Source organism: Homalodisca vitripennis, chromosome 4 (genome assembly GCF_021130785.1).
Source record: "Homalodisca vitripennis isolate AUS2020 chromosome 4, UT_GWSS_2.1, whole genome shotgun sequence".
In the NCBI taxonomy this organism is placed as follows: Eukaryota; Metazoa; Arthropoda; class Insecta; order Hemiptera; family Cicadellidae; genus Homalodisca; species Homalodisca vitripennis.
Window position 1 is genome coordinate 156958979 of NC_060210.1, and position 15104 is coordinate 156974082.

The 15104-nt window shown below is 31.3% G+C and overlaps 1 protein-coding gene across 2 annotated transcripts in view; it reads right to left on the reverse strand.

The window, feature by feature from the left end:
- Positions 1 to 7355, reverse strand: part of LOC124360387 (katanin p60 ATPase-containing subunit A-like 1) — a 52301-nt gene extending 44946 nt beyond the window's left edge. Inside the window, exon 1 of one of the 2 annotated variants that reach the window (XM_046813983.1) lies at positions 7251 to 7355. The gene's annotated coding sequence lies outside the window, so the exon portion shown is untranslated. The remainder of the gene's footprint in view (positions 1 to 7250) is intronic. The other variant, XM_046813984.1, reaches the window with a different exon arrangement.
- Between the last annotated feature and the right edge of the window lie 7749 nt (positions 7356 to 15104).

Genomic DNA, 15104 nt, shown 5'->3' on the forward strand with positions numbered 1-15104 from the left:
ATATGGCACTGGCCATATCTTAGACCGGGCTTATGACCGATATATATATTTTTTTCATCGGATCAACAAGGCAAACTCAGCTGGCGCAGAAATTATCCATTCGAACTAAAAATTCTCTTACACGCACAAAATTAAAAACTTTCTCCTATCATCTGACCCTAACCATGAACACTGACATAATATGTACCTGATATATGGCTTCAAAGTTTGAAAATTATTTCAGGGCTCCATCACATTATATCATAAATGCTATTACTGGAAAGACTACGGACTAGAATTTATAAAAAAGCGTGCGAAGCCGCAGGTAAACGTTAGTAAATATCCGATATGATAATTATGTATTAGATGTGTTATTATAGTATCATTATTTTACAGATTGGACAATTGGGCATAATAATCTCGGATACTAACATTCCGAACGGACTAAAAATGCTCTAAGTCTCCTCAGAAACAAAGCCACATCTGACTTCGACCTAAGCTGTGGAGGTAGAGCATTAAACAATTTAATTGCAGAGTAGTAAGTATGTTTTTAATGTAGTGTTTTACTTTGGTATAGCTAGTACTAGTACTAGCTAGTACGAATCTAGAGTTTCGAAAATTGTATCTGTTTGTATTAATAGGTTGGAATATGTTCTTATGTGTCATGTAAAGAGTTAGGGTATTAAGAATGTATATACCAAAAAAATGTCGAAAAATTTTGATTCGAAAAACCCCTCTATAGGAATTAGATTTTTCATTCCAAAAATCAGCCTGATTTTTTTTGCAACCGAAAATTTTGATCCGTTTTTGAGGTTTCAGCACCCCAAATTACAACCGCATAGGAAAAATACGGATATATACAGCCAAAATATGCTGTGAGGAAGATTCTTGTCAACAAACTGTGCAAGCCTCCTAATAACAAAGATACCAGTGTTTAACTTACCAGATACCTTATCGGTATGTCTTGAGAAACCAAAGCAAGAATCAATCATAAATCCATGTAAATTATTGAAGTGGTTTGAATAATTGTTTTCAAACAATTTCCTACAAGGAATCTGCAATAATTTTCATCAGAATTCCTCAAGCGAAAGTCTACGAAAACAGTGTTATTTGTGTTCACTAACAAATTATTGTCCGCCAACCATTACAACAGGAATCCAGTCTGTAGGAACACATAAATCTGAAGATCATTACGAGAATGATTCCTAACACTTATCGAAGTGACATCAGAAAACAAGCATACATCAGCACAAGCCGCCACACTTCTAAAAACATCATTAAAATATAGTAAGAGGAGAATCGGTCCAAAGAACGATCATTGGGAGACTCCTGAATTGACAACAATTTCCCCTGATTCCTGACGAGAAATGCAGCTCCTGTCATCTGCATAAGAGATTTGTACTATTGTGTTCTACCTATAAGAAAAGTGGAAATCCAATGAAAGGCCTTGCTTTAATTCAGAAATGGTCAGGCTAAGGCTGACTATATCGAAGGGCTTACTTAAATCTAAAAATATATCAAAAACATGTTTTTGTGATCATCCAGAGCTTCAAAATGAAATAAAACCCTCGACGGAAACTAAACTTTGACACGAAGGGCATCATTTAACGTTAAATATGGACAAATGCGATAAAGGAATAGCTTCAAACATTTTTGAAAGTGTTGACGTTATGGAAATAGGATGGTAATTATTTTTATCGAGAGTACTACCTTTTTTATACAAAGGTTTTACAATGGCCGATTTAAGAGATTTGATAAACTCGGCCTGTTCAAAAAATGCGTTGAACTGATGTTATAAGGGAGACACTACAAACTCACCAACATCTTTTAGCAGTTTGGAGGAAATACCATCGCGGGCAGCAGGAGCAACTAACCTTTAAGGCAACTTATAGTTTTCAATACTTCGACTTCAATGGTTGGATACAAAAACAGAGATGAGTTCACACTTCCTAAATCCAGAGTGTTATTCTGATCTCCACGAGTTTCCAAACCAGATTTAAATGCAACATTTGCAAAGAAATTATTGAATATTTCAGCTACGTGTTTAGGCCTAGAGTCTGCAAAACCGCTATCTTTCGACACATAGTTTTTCATATGTTTGAACTTAGAAATTGTTTCTTTAATTACATCCCAAACAGCTTTTCGACTATTATTTGAGTCTTCAATGTGATAGAGGGCCTTCTTAGGCTTGACCTTTTAGGTCAAGATAAAGTTGTGTTGCAGGATTTGAGAAGCCAAAATCTTTTGTAGCAAAGTACATAATAGTTAGATCCTCACGAAGCTATGATAGATCGAACTTTGTCCGGGTGAAGTATTTTTGACGTATTTTAAATTACTCATATAGAAAGGCCATTTCAAAATAATGTTCAATGGTAGAAACGAAACAATCAAATTTATTATGAACGCAATTAGCCAAGACAACACCCATCCGATGTGTTTTTAAACCATTTTTAAAGACATCAATGTTATTGCAAAAATGTTGACCTTAAAGAGCTACGTGATGAAGTTTTTGAAACCTACCCCTCCAGTGAAGTGTTTGAAACCTGAGCATGATGATCGGATATGCCGAAAACAATTTCAGTTTTTAAAACTGATGGACTGATGTTACAAAATACATTGTCAATAACGGGTTATGAGCCAATAAAGTCTCTGATATAAGCGACAACATTGATGTGCACCCCAAATTACGACATTAAGTAAAAAAAGCTGTATGAGATATTGGTGGCTGGAAAGGTTTATTTAAGTTTTAGGTACTGTAAAATTTTAATGACAATCACATATTTACATGGCTAAAATGATAAAAAATGGTTCTTTTGCCCAATAAAAGTTAACTATTTGTAAACTCTGGAAGTAGTTTAAAACTATCATCTACTGGCAAGAATTCAGAACAAATAATAAGTTAATAGGATACTCGGAAAATACAGAATATTAAACTACTTTAAATATGCTGCAATAAACAAGCCTACTCATTAAAAAATAGCATAACACAGTTTTTAATTAAAATTTTATTTAAATCACAATTTGCTTGCACTTGCGTTCAAAGACGAAAATCGATTATTTGCTCCGTTTCCATCCCTAACGTTCGCGACTTGTGTCGTCACACCATGTCGTGTCGCACATTATCTGACAATGGCTGTAAAACTATTAAAAGTCTGTACATTTTTTATGTTCGGAACAATATTAAGAATTGTGTGTGATTATATAAGTATTTTAATATTACCTCTGCATCAACCTCTAATCAACAAGTTGGGTACTTTGGGATTATACCGACCACACTAGTATGAAGAACACAAAAATAGAAATTTATAGAAACAAACATGATAGAACGAAAAAACAACTCTTCAATTACAAATACAAAACTTACAAGCATTTCCAAACTATTAAAAGTCTGTACATTTTTTATGTTCGGAACAATATTAAGAATTGTGTGTGATTATATAAGTATTTTAATATTACCTCTGCATCAACCTCTAATCAACAAGTTGGGTACTTTGGGATTATACCGACCACACTAGTATGAAGAACACAAAAATAGAAATTTATAGAAACAAACATGATAGAACGAAAAAAACAACTCTTCAATTACAATTACAAAACTTACAAGCATTTCCAGGTATTGTGATCGCTGTTATCTTATCTTTCTCGAGAATCCTGATTACGGCAGGCCGCGCGGCATCACGTGATTTGCACGGTACATAATTGCCTTTCCATTACAATTCAATTTATATTTCTGATTAGCCCCTCTAGAATTTGATATTTTACTGATAGGTACTATCTCGAGGGATGTTTTTCTTTCGTCGACATCAGCGCGGGGCAGCACCGAAGGTGCTGTCAATGCCCGCGCTGATGGCCGGAGGCACTCGCATTTTGGGTGGCGGAATGTGATCAAGAATAAAAACAAGTTTTTAGTGTTTTTTTTAATAAAGAGTTTAGTTTGGTAAATGATTGTTTTTGTTGAATTTTTGTGTTTGGAGAGAAATGTAGAGGTAAAACACGGAAGTACAACAAAGCGATGCACCAGCTGAACGGGCGGCGAGACTGCAATCACGTTATCTACTAGACGCTCGACTTTGACCTCTGTCTGAGGATGGGGAGGGGTTTGCGATAAGACAATTCCTGTTTTATATTGACGAAATATTGTTCTACGCTAATCTAGTAATCAGTAGAAACGAAATGTGAAATAACGATTCATGTCTGGGTGTGGTCGGTATAATCCCAAAGTACCACAAGTTGTTCTAAAATCTAGAGTTTTACACATTTCTTACAAAGAGTTGTGACAGATTGGAGGTATAAGCACTTTAACGTTTCAAAAGGCAATAATAGTTGTCTCCGTTACACATTATTGTACAACAATAGGCAACGAAATATTTTGTAAATGAAAGTTTAGAATGTTGTTGTGTTTAACTGTACAAAAATACTTTCAACATTTACAAAATTCGTTTTTTTTAATTGCCCTTGAAATACAGTTTACTCCATCTAAACGGGAAGTTAGGTTAGCGTATACATATCAATTACATTCCAGACATACAATAAAACCTATTATGTTATAGGACTCGATAACCATCAGAACCCTATTTAGATATCAGTACCACTGACAAAAAGACAGATCAATTTTATCAACAGCGGCAAAAATTCTTTCGGTGTTGTAGTGGATCAGCGACTGTAAGCCTTGTAAAAGTTTCATAAATTTCAACACCGTGTGGACAATATTTTCTGATGTCAAAACATCGTCATACATATGATAAGTTTTATTTCCTATTTTATTTGCTGATTTTATGAACAAAGAAAAATCGTCCTTTGACAGACCAGTATCAACAAGGAGCGCCAAAGTTTTTTCAATGGGATGCAAGGCACATGATTTATTATTTTTATAATGTAATTCAACTATATAAGTGGACGGTATCAGTTCCTCTGGAAAAGTCAACAATTAACAATGAGCTATTCGTTGCTGGAATTGATTTTCTGCATAGGCCTATCCACATTTGTCCAAACCGCGTTCATACTCAATGTATTAACAACACCAAAAGTTAATTATGTGGTAAGAATTGTGAAAACTTACCATTACTTTGAATTATCACTTAATACTGGACCAAATTAAGAAAATAAAAAAGCAAAGGACGAATAAACCATTCGTGTATACTTATTTCAAAAAACTGTTGTACGATATCATTTCAGATGAAGCATACATAGAAAGGATCTAATGAGCTACTCACCAGGGCCGTAGGTTACTTCAGCGGTGTTTGTATATTCTCATAGATATTTTTATTGTATTTGTAGGCTCATGGAAGATAGTAAATTATAATATAGCCTTATATATATATATATATATATATATATATATATATATATATATATATATATATATTTCTTGTGTTCGTGTATATGTGACTGAACTCCTCCTAATCGACTGGACCGATTTTGATTAAATGTTTTCAATAGAATTCAAGAATGGTTTAGATTCACAATTTGGCCCACTGGAAAATGTTTTATTAATTAATTTTTCATTTGTAAGTTGTAGTTGTTGATTTTGGAGTGTTTTACATTGGATCCGAAAGACTGCGCTATGACACGTAATACAAAGTGAACTGATACTTAACAGCTGTTAATACTTTCAGCTGAAGTTCATCAAAGAGGCAGAAACATAACATTTGTTTACATTTAAAAAATGATTATTGTAAAAGTGCTTGATCAGTAGTGTAATGCAGATTTCATAGAAGAAGTTATCGCCTAATTTTACATTTAGATTGCACCAATGATCAATAGACTATCTAATGCAATGAAAATACTATTAAACGCTGTTATAAAAGGCACCTCATTGTACAAAGCTGTGAATGTTTGCACATAACGTAATCGAATTTGGTTAGATGGAAGGTAAATGAAAAGAGCCAAAAAAAGACACTTTATGATCGAAATTGGTTTTCGTTGATACATTTTCTTGAAGGCTCAATCCTCAATAAAGCTGGAAATATTTTAGACAGAAAATTAATTTTAACAGACCGAATTTGATTCTTTATAACCTAATTAGTTTCATCCATATAAATTAATTGTATTGAATAACTTATCAACACCTAGCAAAAAACCATGAAAGATAGAGGCAGAAAATATGACATACCTTCATTATGCGCCCAAGAGGCTCACGAAGAAATAACTATCAATTATCTCAGGAATGTTTCGAATGTGATAGTAAAAGAATACGTGAATATATTGTATTGTTTTTCAACAGGAAATTGCGTGTGAAGCCGCGGGCAACTGCTAGTATATAAGCATACTCTTAAGTATGTCAGAAATACTAACAGATGCATAGGCTACTTTCTGTTGGTTTTTAGGGTTTGATAAACACAGCATTATTTCACATTTGTTTTGAAACTGTAACTGTGTATATGCACATACATACACACATTTGTATATATATATATACAAATGTGTGTATGTATGTGCATATACACAGTTACAGTTTCAAAACAAATGTGAAATAATGCTGTGTTTATTAAACCCTAAAAACCAACAGAAAGTAGCCTATGCATCTGTTAGTATTTCTGACATACTTAAGAGTTTTCGAGCTTGTATAAAAGCTCAAATTTGGATCATAGCATTAAAATGTCTAAAAGCCCCTGAAATAGTTTGTGCCTCCTTTAATTGTGATATACATGAAATTGTAAATTTTAAGTAACAGAGAAAATAGAGGTTTTAATCTTAGATGACTGAGTATTGGCTCAGTCAGCTGGTTAAATACATCACAAAATTTATTAATATTGGTCATTGGTTAAAATTTACTTTTTGAATGCAAATTAGCACATGAAAAATTTAGAAAATCCTACATACATGTGCTACTATTAAAGTTGAATTTCCAGTGCATATTTTATCAATGAGCTTTATAACTTTATTTTTCATAACACTATTATGTTATAATTCACCTTTTAAGAATTTATTGTTATGTTACGTATAGTTGGCTTATGGCTAGCATATAAAATAAGATGTATATTGTGGGCCTCTCATGGTTTCTAACCAATAGGCAAAATAAAGAATAAAAAAAACATTAATTACAGAATTAAAATTAAGAAAATAACAGAAATCAAACAAACAAATTGTTAAATAACAAATTAATGGGATTAGTAAAGTTAACATATTTGTAGGGAGATTAAAAAAATAAATCTATAAATACATTTTTTTAAATACGTGTTATTATTGACAAAATAACACATAGAGTAGTTAACTTTAAGAAAAGGTTTGAATACACTAACATTGTAACTGAAGTAAGATATAAATCCTACCAGTTGTTAGCAGCAAAGCGCTCCGAGGGATGAGACTCGACTCGGCCTCCTACAGACAGTGAGGAGCAGAAGCAATTGAGAGCAAACAGCAATCAACCAAGCAATCATCCTTACATCCTTGTACATAGTCATCTCTATTTTCTGTTCTTGTCCCTTACCAACTCAGTAATACAAGATTGCATGAACAAGACTTCATGAGATAATTTCTGTAAACTTTTCCCAACAATAATAATTTTTAGAAGTGCTGTATCATTTTTTAACTAAAGACACATTCTGAACTATTTTTTCAGGGTCAAAGTAAGCCCAATGAGACGAATGTGTGCAGGACTCGATCCTTTTCCCTCTCTAAGTTCATTTCCGCAAATCTCCCTTCTTTGGGTTATATAAATTGTATACAATAAATATGTTAGGCTCAAATTAAGCTTACAAATAATACTTAGAAATTAAAATATTCTTTTCACTGCTCTTTTCTTCTCTATAATCATTCTTCGTAAAGCAAGCAAATCGTGTAATCTCCTTGGAATTGAACAATTAGAAATGTTTCATCATATCTTATATTCTTCCCATAGTACTTCCAACAAAGAAGAAATGGTACAAGGAAAGTAGATGTTGGAAAATTTGAGAGATTAATAATAAAACGTTTCTAAGGAATATTTAAGGAGCAACATTAAGCATGTTAATCATTCAATGTCTCTTGAAAATTAATTTTAAATTGGCACTTGCTCTTTATGCGTATATATATATATATATATATATATATATATATATATATATATATATATATATATATATATATAATTGGAAAAGGAGTTATTACATTTAACATATCTATAATATAATGTAAATACAAAATTTAGCTGCTAAATATAATTAAAGAAAATTTATTGCCAAAAAATATTGTGTACCTGATTCTCACAATTTTTAGCCAGATTTCCATCATTTTTCCAAAATAAAAAAAATTAACTTTAGTTGCATTAGTAGACATTTAAATATGTTTGCCTATATTTGACACAGATATATACGTATATATCTATCATCCTTGTCAGTAATCAACATGTTTAATTCTTGGTCTGCCATCCAGGTCTTGCAGAACTAAAGGTAGTGAATTTTGGTCTCTGCCAATCAAGTTAAAAATAACTAACAATATACATTTTCTGAATACTTAAAGCTTTAATTTAAACACTTGCTTATTCTAAGAAAGAAATTAAATATATTTCTCTCAAAATCAAACAGTCACTAGAAATATACAGATTATTTTGTATATACCTAACCTAAATCAATAATTATTACAAGTTCTCAACGTTTTAATATTACTCACACACGATCTTTTGGATGTACTCAATAGACAATCCCAACTGATTTGTGTATGTATCCAATAAATTTTTTGAGATCCAAAACATTCTCCCACTCAATTTGAAATGTGCAGTTAGAGTTGAGTGCTCTGAAGAATAATAAACTGTGGTTTGGACCAACTCAGTATACAGATCTAGTCCTGCAAGAGAAAGTGGTGCCTACTTCGATTCCTTCCTTTTTAGTTTAAATTACTCAATTTTCTTGTTAAAACATATCAACCACAGGTGCTTATATTCAAAATTAAAACAAACTTAAATTACTTAGGACTTTAAATTTCTCTTAAATTAATGTTCTTTCTTGACTAAATTTAATAAAGTTTATCAGTATATCATGGTAACTGGTATATTTACAACACTATGAAGAAATTTATAACTTTTATTGACATTTTCTAATTATTCCACAGTACAAAATATTTGCCAAAAGCAGATGGCTTTTTTTGGCAACAAACCAATTAAAAAAAGAGTGACCATTCCCCTTTTCAGCCTGTCCTAATGTGCCACTGTCCTGTGCTAGGATTGTATCAAACAGAACAAGGGGGAGAATCAGTACAGTACAAAGTCAACAGTACTGATAAAAAGTGCAACTGTTACAGACAGGATTCGTACCCACACTATTTCTCTATCTCTAAATCAGACTTAAAGTCTAACATTTCAGACGCTTGGCCACCACCTATCTAATTGCGAATCAGCTGTTTTCTTTTTACATGCAGAGTCTTGGCATGAGGTCTTTCAAGATAATGGATTGTTTTATATTGTTGTTATCTCTTTATAATTAATGTAGTGGTATTTCAACAGCAAATTTGTGTTTTTATTTGACAGTATTCTCATTATGTTTTACTTGACACTATTCTTCTACATGATATGCATTTCACGAATAACGACTTTTTGAATCTTCAATCTATACAATAATTAAGGCTAAAGTAGAATGATACTCATGTTGCACTAATTACCATAATTATATAAATCATCGTCAAGACAGAAGAGATGGGAATTGTTATGTAAGTTTAGAGTTGAAAAGGTTTTCTTATTTTGGATAACAATATTATTTATCTCTCAAAATTCATTATCTTGTACTCAATAGCATACATAAATTATTAGAGAAACAAATCTAATGGAATCTGTTATACAGTGACAAATAAAATATTCTTGTATATGCTTATACCATAAACAGGTTTTGGATTATCACTAATATTAAAAATCAGTTTATATAAATATTTAAGGATATTACGGTACAGTAATAATTACTTGTCATGGTTATCAGCCTTATAACAATAATTGTGAATGAAAGAACCACCTTATTCAACAGCAAACAAATTCTCTAATACTTAAATTTTTGTTTCTTTATTGTATATTATTTTGTAATTTATTACTAACACCATATAACAAATAACAAAAACCATGTAAAGTAACCCTCAATCTGGCAGTAACTTTATTTCCAAATGGCTGATTGACGTGTGTATTAAAATAATGGAAATATTGTCTAATATGTGTAATGCAAACTACAGGGCCAAATTCCATTATCTGTTGTCAAAACTTTAACTTTTTCTAAGGCAAACCAAGAAACACTGTCTTTATGATTGAACAAAATTAGAAGTATTTCTTTATACCAAACACTTATTTTATCAAATCAAATTTCATAATGGGCTGACAACAATAATGGCTCTAGACAGTGCAGGCAGCAGCAGAGCCCGGTGATGAATGCAAAACATCTCTCAAGATAGTACTTACCATGTAATAAATCAAAATTCCAGACCACAAACAATAAATTCACCTAACTTTCCAGAAATAGTTTTACATTTTGGTGGTAGACAATGAAATCCCGCCTATAAGTACTGTAGTTTAAAAAAGAAACGGTAAATTTCTTTTTAACAAAATAAATAGTTTATTTTTCATATTTGAGGAAAAAATTTAAAAAAAAGGGGAAGACTGCTATGAAAACTAACTTCTAAAGAACATTAAATGTCTGATATAACAATTTTTTAGTAATTGAAAGATCCAAAAATACTGATTAGATGAATAAGTATGAAAAATATATGACTAGTATGTCAGATAATTTTATTGTTATTGTCAAAAATATAAACACATTAAAAAAAATTTAATAATATTTTAATAATCTAAGAATCACAATTAGTGTGATAAAATACAGTGATTAATTTGTAGAACATTTTTATTTTTAGATTAATAAAAGAAGACATAGACTTTATAAAATATGATACTACAGTTTTGAATTGAATGGTTTGAGGCAAAACAAAAACATTTCTCACTAACATATTGATGTAATTACACATTAAACATCAGACGTCAAATGTAATATAGTTTCTAAATTATATCACAATGTTTTGCAATGTAGAAAAGAATTGATGTAATAGCCCAAAACCTAAAAACAGATATAATAAAAAAGTATAGTATTTCAGTTACGAATTTGACCTAATAGATATTTGATCATAAATTACAGTCAACATATAAGCCTATTAAGTTGTATGATATAATAAACCTGTTATTTTTATAACATAATCTACTTCTTTTGTCTCCTCTTTACCAATATTTGAGTTATGATTAACGTTTATGTAGTGGTAATCACTAAAATTTAAAACATGATTTGAATTTACCTTACTATGCCTAAAAATTGTCCGATTTATGAAACTTTTTCACTAAAAAGCTAAAAATTCAATTTAAAAAATTACACATTTGTATTATACTACTATCCAATGAGTAAGCCTACACAAATTTTGAAGGCAGTGACTGCAATGTGATAAAGTAAGTGCTGGATCAGCTGATTAACTTTTGTTTGCTAGTAATTTCAATAGCGTGATTTAGGTTGTACTTGCCGTTGTACTAATCGTAAACCTACAAAAATACACTATTAACGTGTTTGCTATCAGTCACCCCAATATACAAGATGTCCATCCATAGTCATTCCATATTGAAATATACAATAAAATTGAAGTACAGTAGAACCCCTCATATCCGGCCACCACGGGACCGAGCCCCTGGCCGGATAACGATTCGGCCGGATAAACCAACCTACAGTACACAGCACTTGACGAAACAAAACAATTGTACTGTACTGTACTAACCGCACTGGAAATAATCAACGAACTGTTTACAGGTTAAACCTATTAGCTCAACTGAGGACAACACAGGAAAATGTAAACAAATAGATACACCAAAATAACGCAAGAGTCGTGGGAGACTAGTGCGTGCAACTGCGCGTTTGCAAGCCGTGGTAAATAAATTTCGATATTGGCTTCCGGGAAGTGGCCGGATAAACCGAGGTGCGGTAAAACCGAGGCCGGATATGAGGGGTTCTACTGTATACACGTAAATGAAATAACACAAACAGAACAACAATACATTATGCAACTAATGTGGAGAGAATTTTCAAACACACAATATAAAACACACAACAATTTATAGTTGCCAAGCAAATAATTTTATCTGACATAAGGCATTATGGTGGCATTTTGCTGGAATTATTCCATTGCCATTATGTATAAACTTCGAGTAAAACAATTTTGGTCTCTCTCGGTTACCAGCAGGTAATTAGAAATCAGGATTTGGGGAATAGTTCATTTATAACACTGACATTTTGTTTAGAAGTGTTTTTATTTTCTTAAAAAAAAAAGAAAAAGAAATATTTAAGCCATAGTTAAACTACTTATTCACAGTAGTGTCTTACGATCTACTATACACCAATAAAATATGCTCAACGAATTTGTAACAAAATGATTCCTAATTAAGTACGAACGCCCATGTTTACAGTAATAGATATCATAATGGTTTGTTTGTTAAGAAAATATTTTTATATAATTAAAGGAACATATTAAGCTAATCACTACTCAGTTTTCCGTAAATATATGCTCTTTAATAATTAATTCCAAACTCAATACACCAATCACATTCTTGCTTTACTAGTGATTCATGTAATTCTCTTTCTGTTAATAAAATTAACAATTCATGACAAATACATTGAAAAACTCTACACTATAGATGTACTATATAAATAATTCTTAGCTGAGGCCTCTAATACTTGCTTGACCAAAACATAGATGCAGGAAAATATGAGTCCAAATATCATGGCAGGTAATAAAATAAAGAAAGACAAACTAAAATTCATGGTACAACACACAATAGAACTCAACTTCTGTTATGCTCTCAAAATATTTCTAGGTTTACATAAAAAAGTTATCCAATAAAATATTTAACCCTTCTACTGCTAATGGATATCTAAGTTTAAAAATTTGTTATTGATTATTTTATCTTCAAATGTAGTACTATTTGGCATTTTAGGACTTTGAGATTATTTAAAACTCCATTTGGAGGAAATTTGATTTATATTTTTTATATTCTTAACACTTTTGTCATCGGGAGCCAGTAATATCAAAACTCACCAATCCTTGAGAAGTAAATACTTTTCAAATCCCCTTGGATTTTTCATAAGTTTATTTTTCTGATAAAACTTTAATATTTTGTTATAAACTCCTGAAGTCGAATCTTTAGCAAAGTGGACCTCTATAACAAAAAATTTAAGATGAGGCACCTCAATATATCAAAGTTTAGCACCTGAGCTAAAAGCGAGCCAACAATTTTATACCAACGGTTATACTGCAACAAAAATCTCCCCATCCTTCGCTGTAAAATCACCTGTTTACTGTAGTTTTGTACCACACTTTGTCTTTGCTTTTTTACACATTTGTGAATGTGATACATTAACACTTTCACTGCCAACTACGTCATTTGATGTCGCGCACGGAATGCTATCGACTGCCGACAACGTCCTTTGACGCTACTTACTTTTACAATAATAAAAATGTATTTAAACATATTTAGACTTCGGCATTGATAGTCATTCACCATTTCCATGTTTTTATGTCTTACTCTATGGATTATGATATATGAAATGTTGGTAGTCATCTGGAATATCGGAAAAACTTGGTTTCTTTAAGAGCCCGTCGTCACGATAGCAGTTTGTTATCATTCTGCTAATTCGTACACTGTATTGTTATTGTTTTGCTTGCTAATACTTAAGTAACAGAAATTGTTTTCTGAGTAAATACAATGAATCGTGACAGTATTCAAGACAACCCACTCCTAGAAGAGTTACTCAGATTTTCAAGTGATAGTGAAAGTGATCATTTACTTCAAGATGACACGGAATGGTCCTGATTTTACAATCGGTGGATTTGTTGACATTGTTTTTTTTACTCAGTAAACAAATAGAAACAAAACAGTTATAAAAACTTTTAATCTTGTGTTTTATACATAATTAATTTATTACAGTATTTTACAGTTTATCGTTTATTTTCAGATTCTGATGATGGCCCTGGAACAAGTAGGTTAGGCACCCACAAAAAAATATTTAAACATCAGTGGATTTTCAATTGTAAATATTTGTAGCAATACTGAGAGCAATGAACATACTGAATGCAAAAAATAATAATGAGAAATATATTAAATATATTTATGTTATAGACAGTACATGGTGATTTTTTTTGTCAACTTTTTATATAAAAGTTAAGACAGTTAAGTTTTAAAACAAGGTTTTCTGTTTGAAAATATTAATGCATGAGCATTTGTGTAGAAAGAGGAAGAACTCAGCTTTAAGAAAAATGCAAGTCCTATGGTTTTCTTATAATTGGTTACAAAATTATATTTATTTAAAAATCATTAAAAAGGGTGGCAGTGTAAGAAAGTAGTCAAAATTAGAAGGCGGCAGTGAAAGTGTTAACCAGTGTATTTTATGTTATGCACAATGTTTATTTAAACTAAACAATATTTAATTATGCAAGCTTACTGCCTAGCAATACAATCTAGACAGATTAAGTAAACTTTTTGGCCCTCTATAACTCAGAAGTCAGCAATTTACACCCACAATAACTTAAAATTTTATCCCTATCCTATAGTTATCAAAAGATTAACTATATAAACAATCAATCTAGTTTATTATCTCATGCTAGTATATAATGTTAAAATAATTTATCATATAAAAACACATTTCTTGTTTATGCATGCATTATTTTAAATTTAAATCTTGGTAAATACATTTTTTAAATCATTCAAATTTAATGAACAATTACCGGTACAATAACACAGCCTTTTTTTATAAATCAGGGTGGCCATTCAAAACCTCTTTTCAAATTCCCGGTTTTTTCCCGGTTTTGCCGGTCGAAAATTTCCGATTATCTAGTCTAATTTGAAACCAAATAGACAACTGTAGTACTGTATTTAACCCTTACACCAAGTGCAACAAAAAAGTTTTATCGTCACTAGCAGTATTTGCAAGAAATTCCACAAAGTTGCGGTGCTCTAGCATTTGTCACTAGCGATATGCAAGAAATTCAGTGACAATTTATCGCTGTCACCTATTTTAAGCTCCTTAGTTTTTATCTCTGTGTCTTTCGATGTGTCGACATAACATTGTGTATACCTAATAACTTTTCCTTTCTGTGATCTTTAGAAAATACATGTATCCTTTTTGGAAATACAAAGATAACAAATAAAT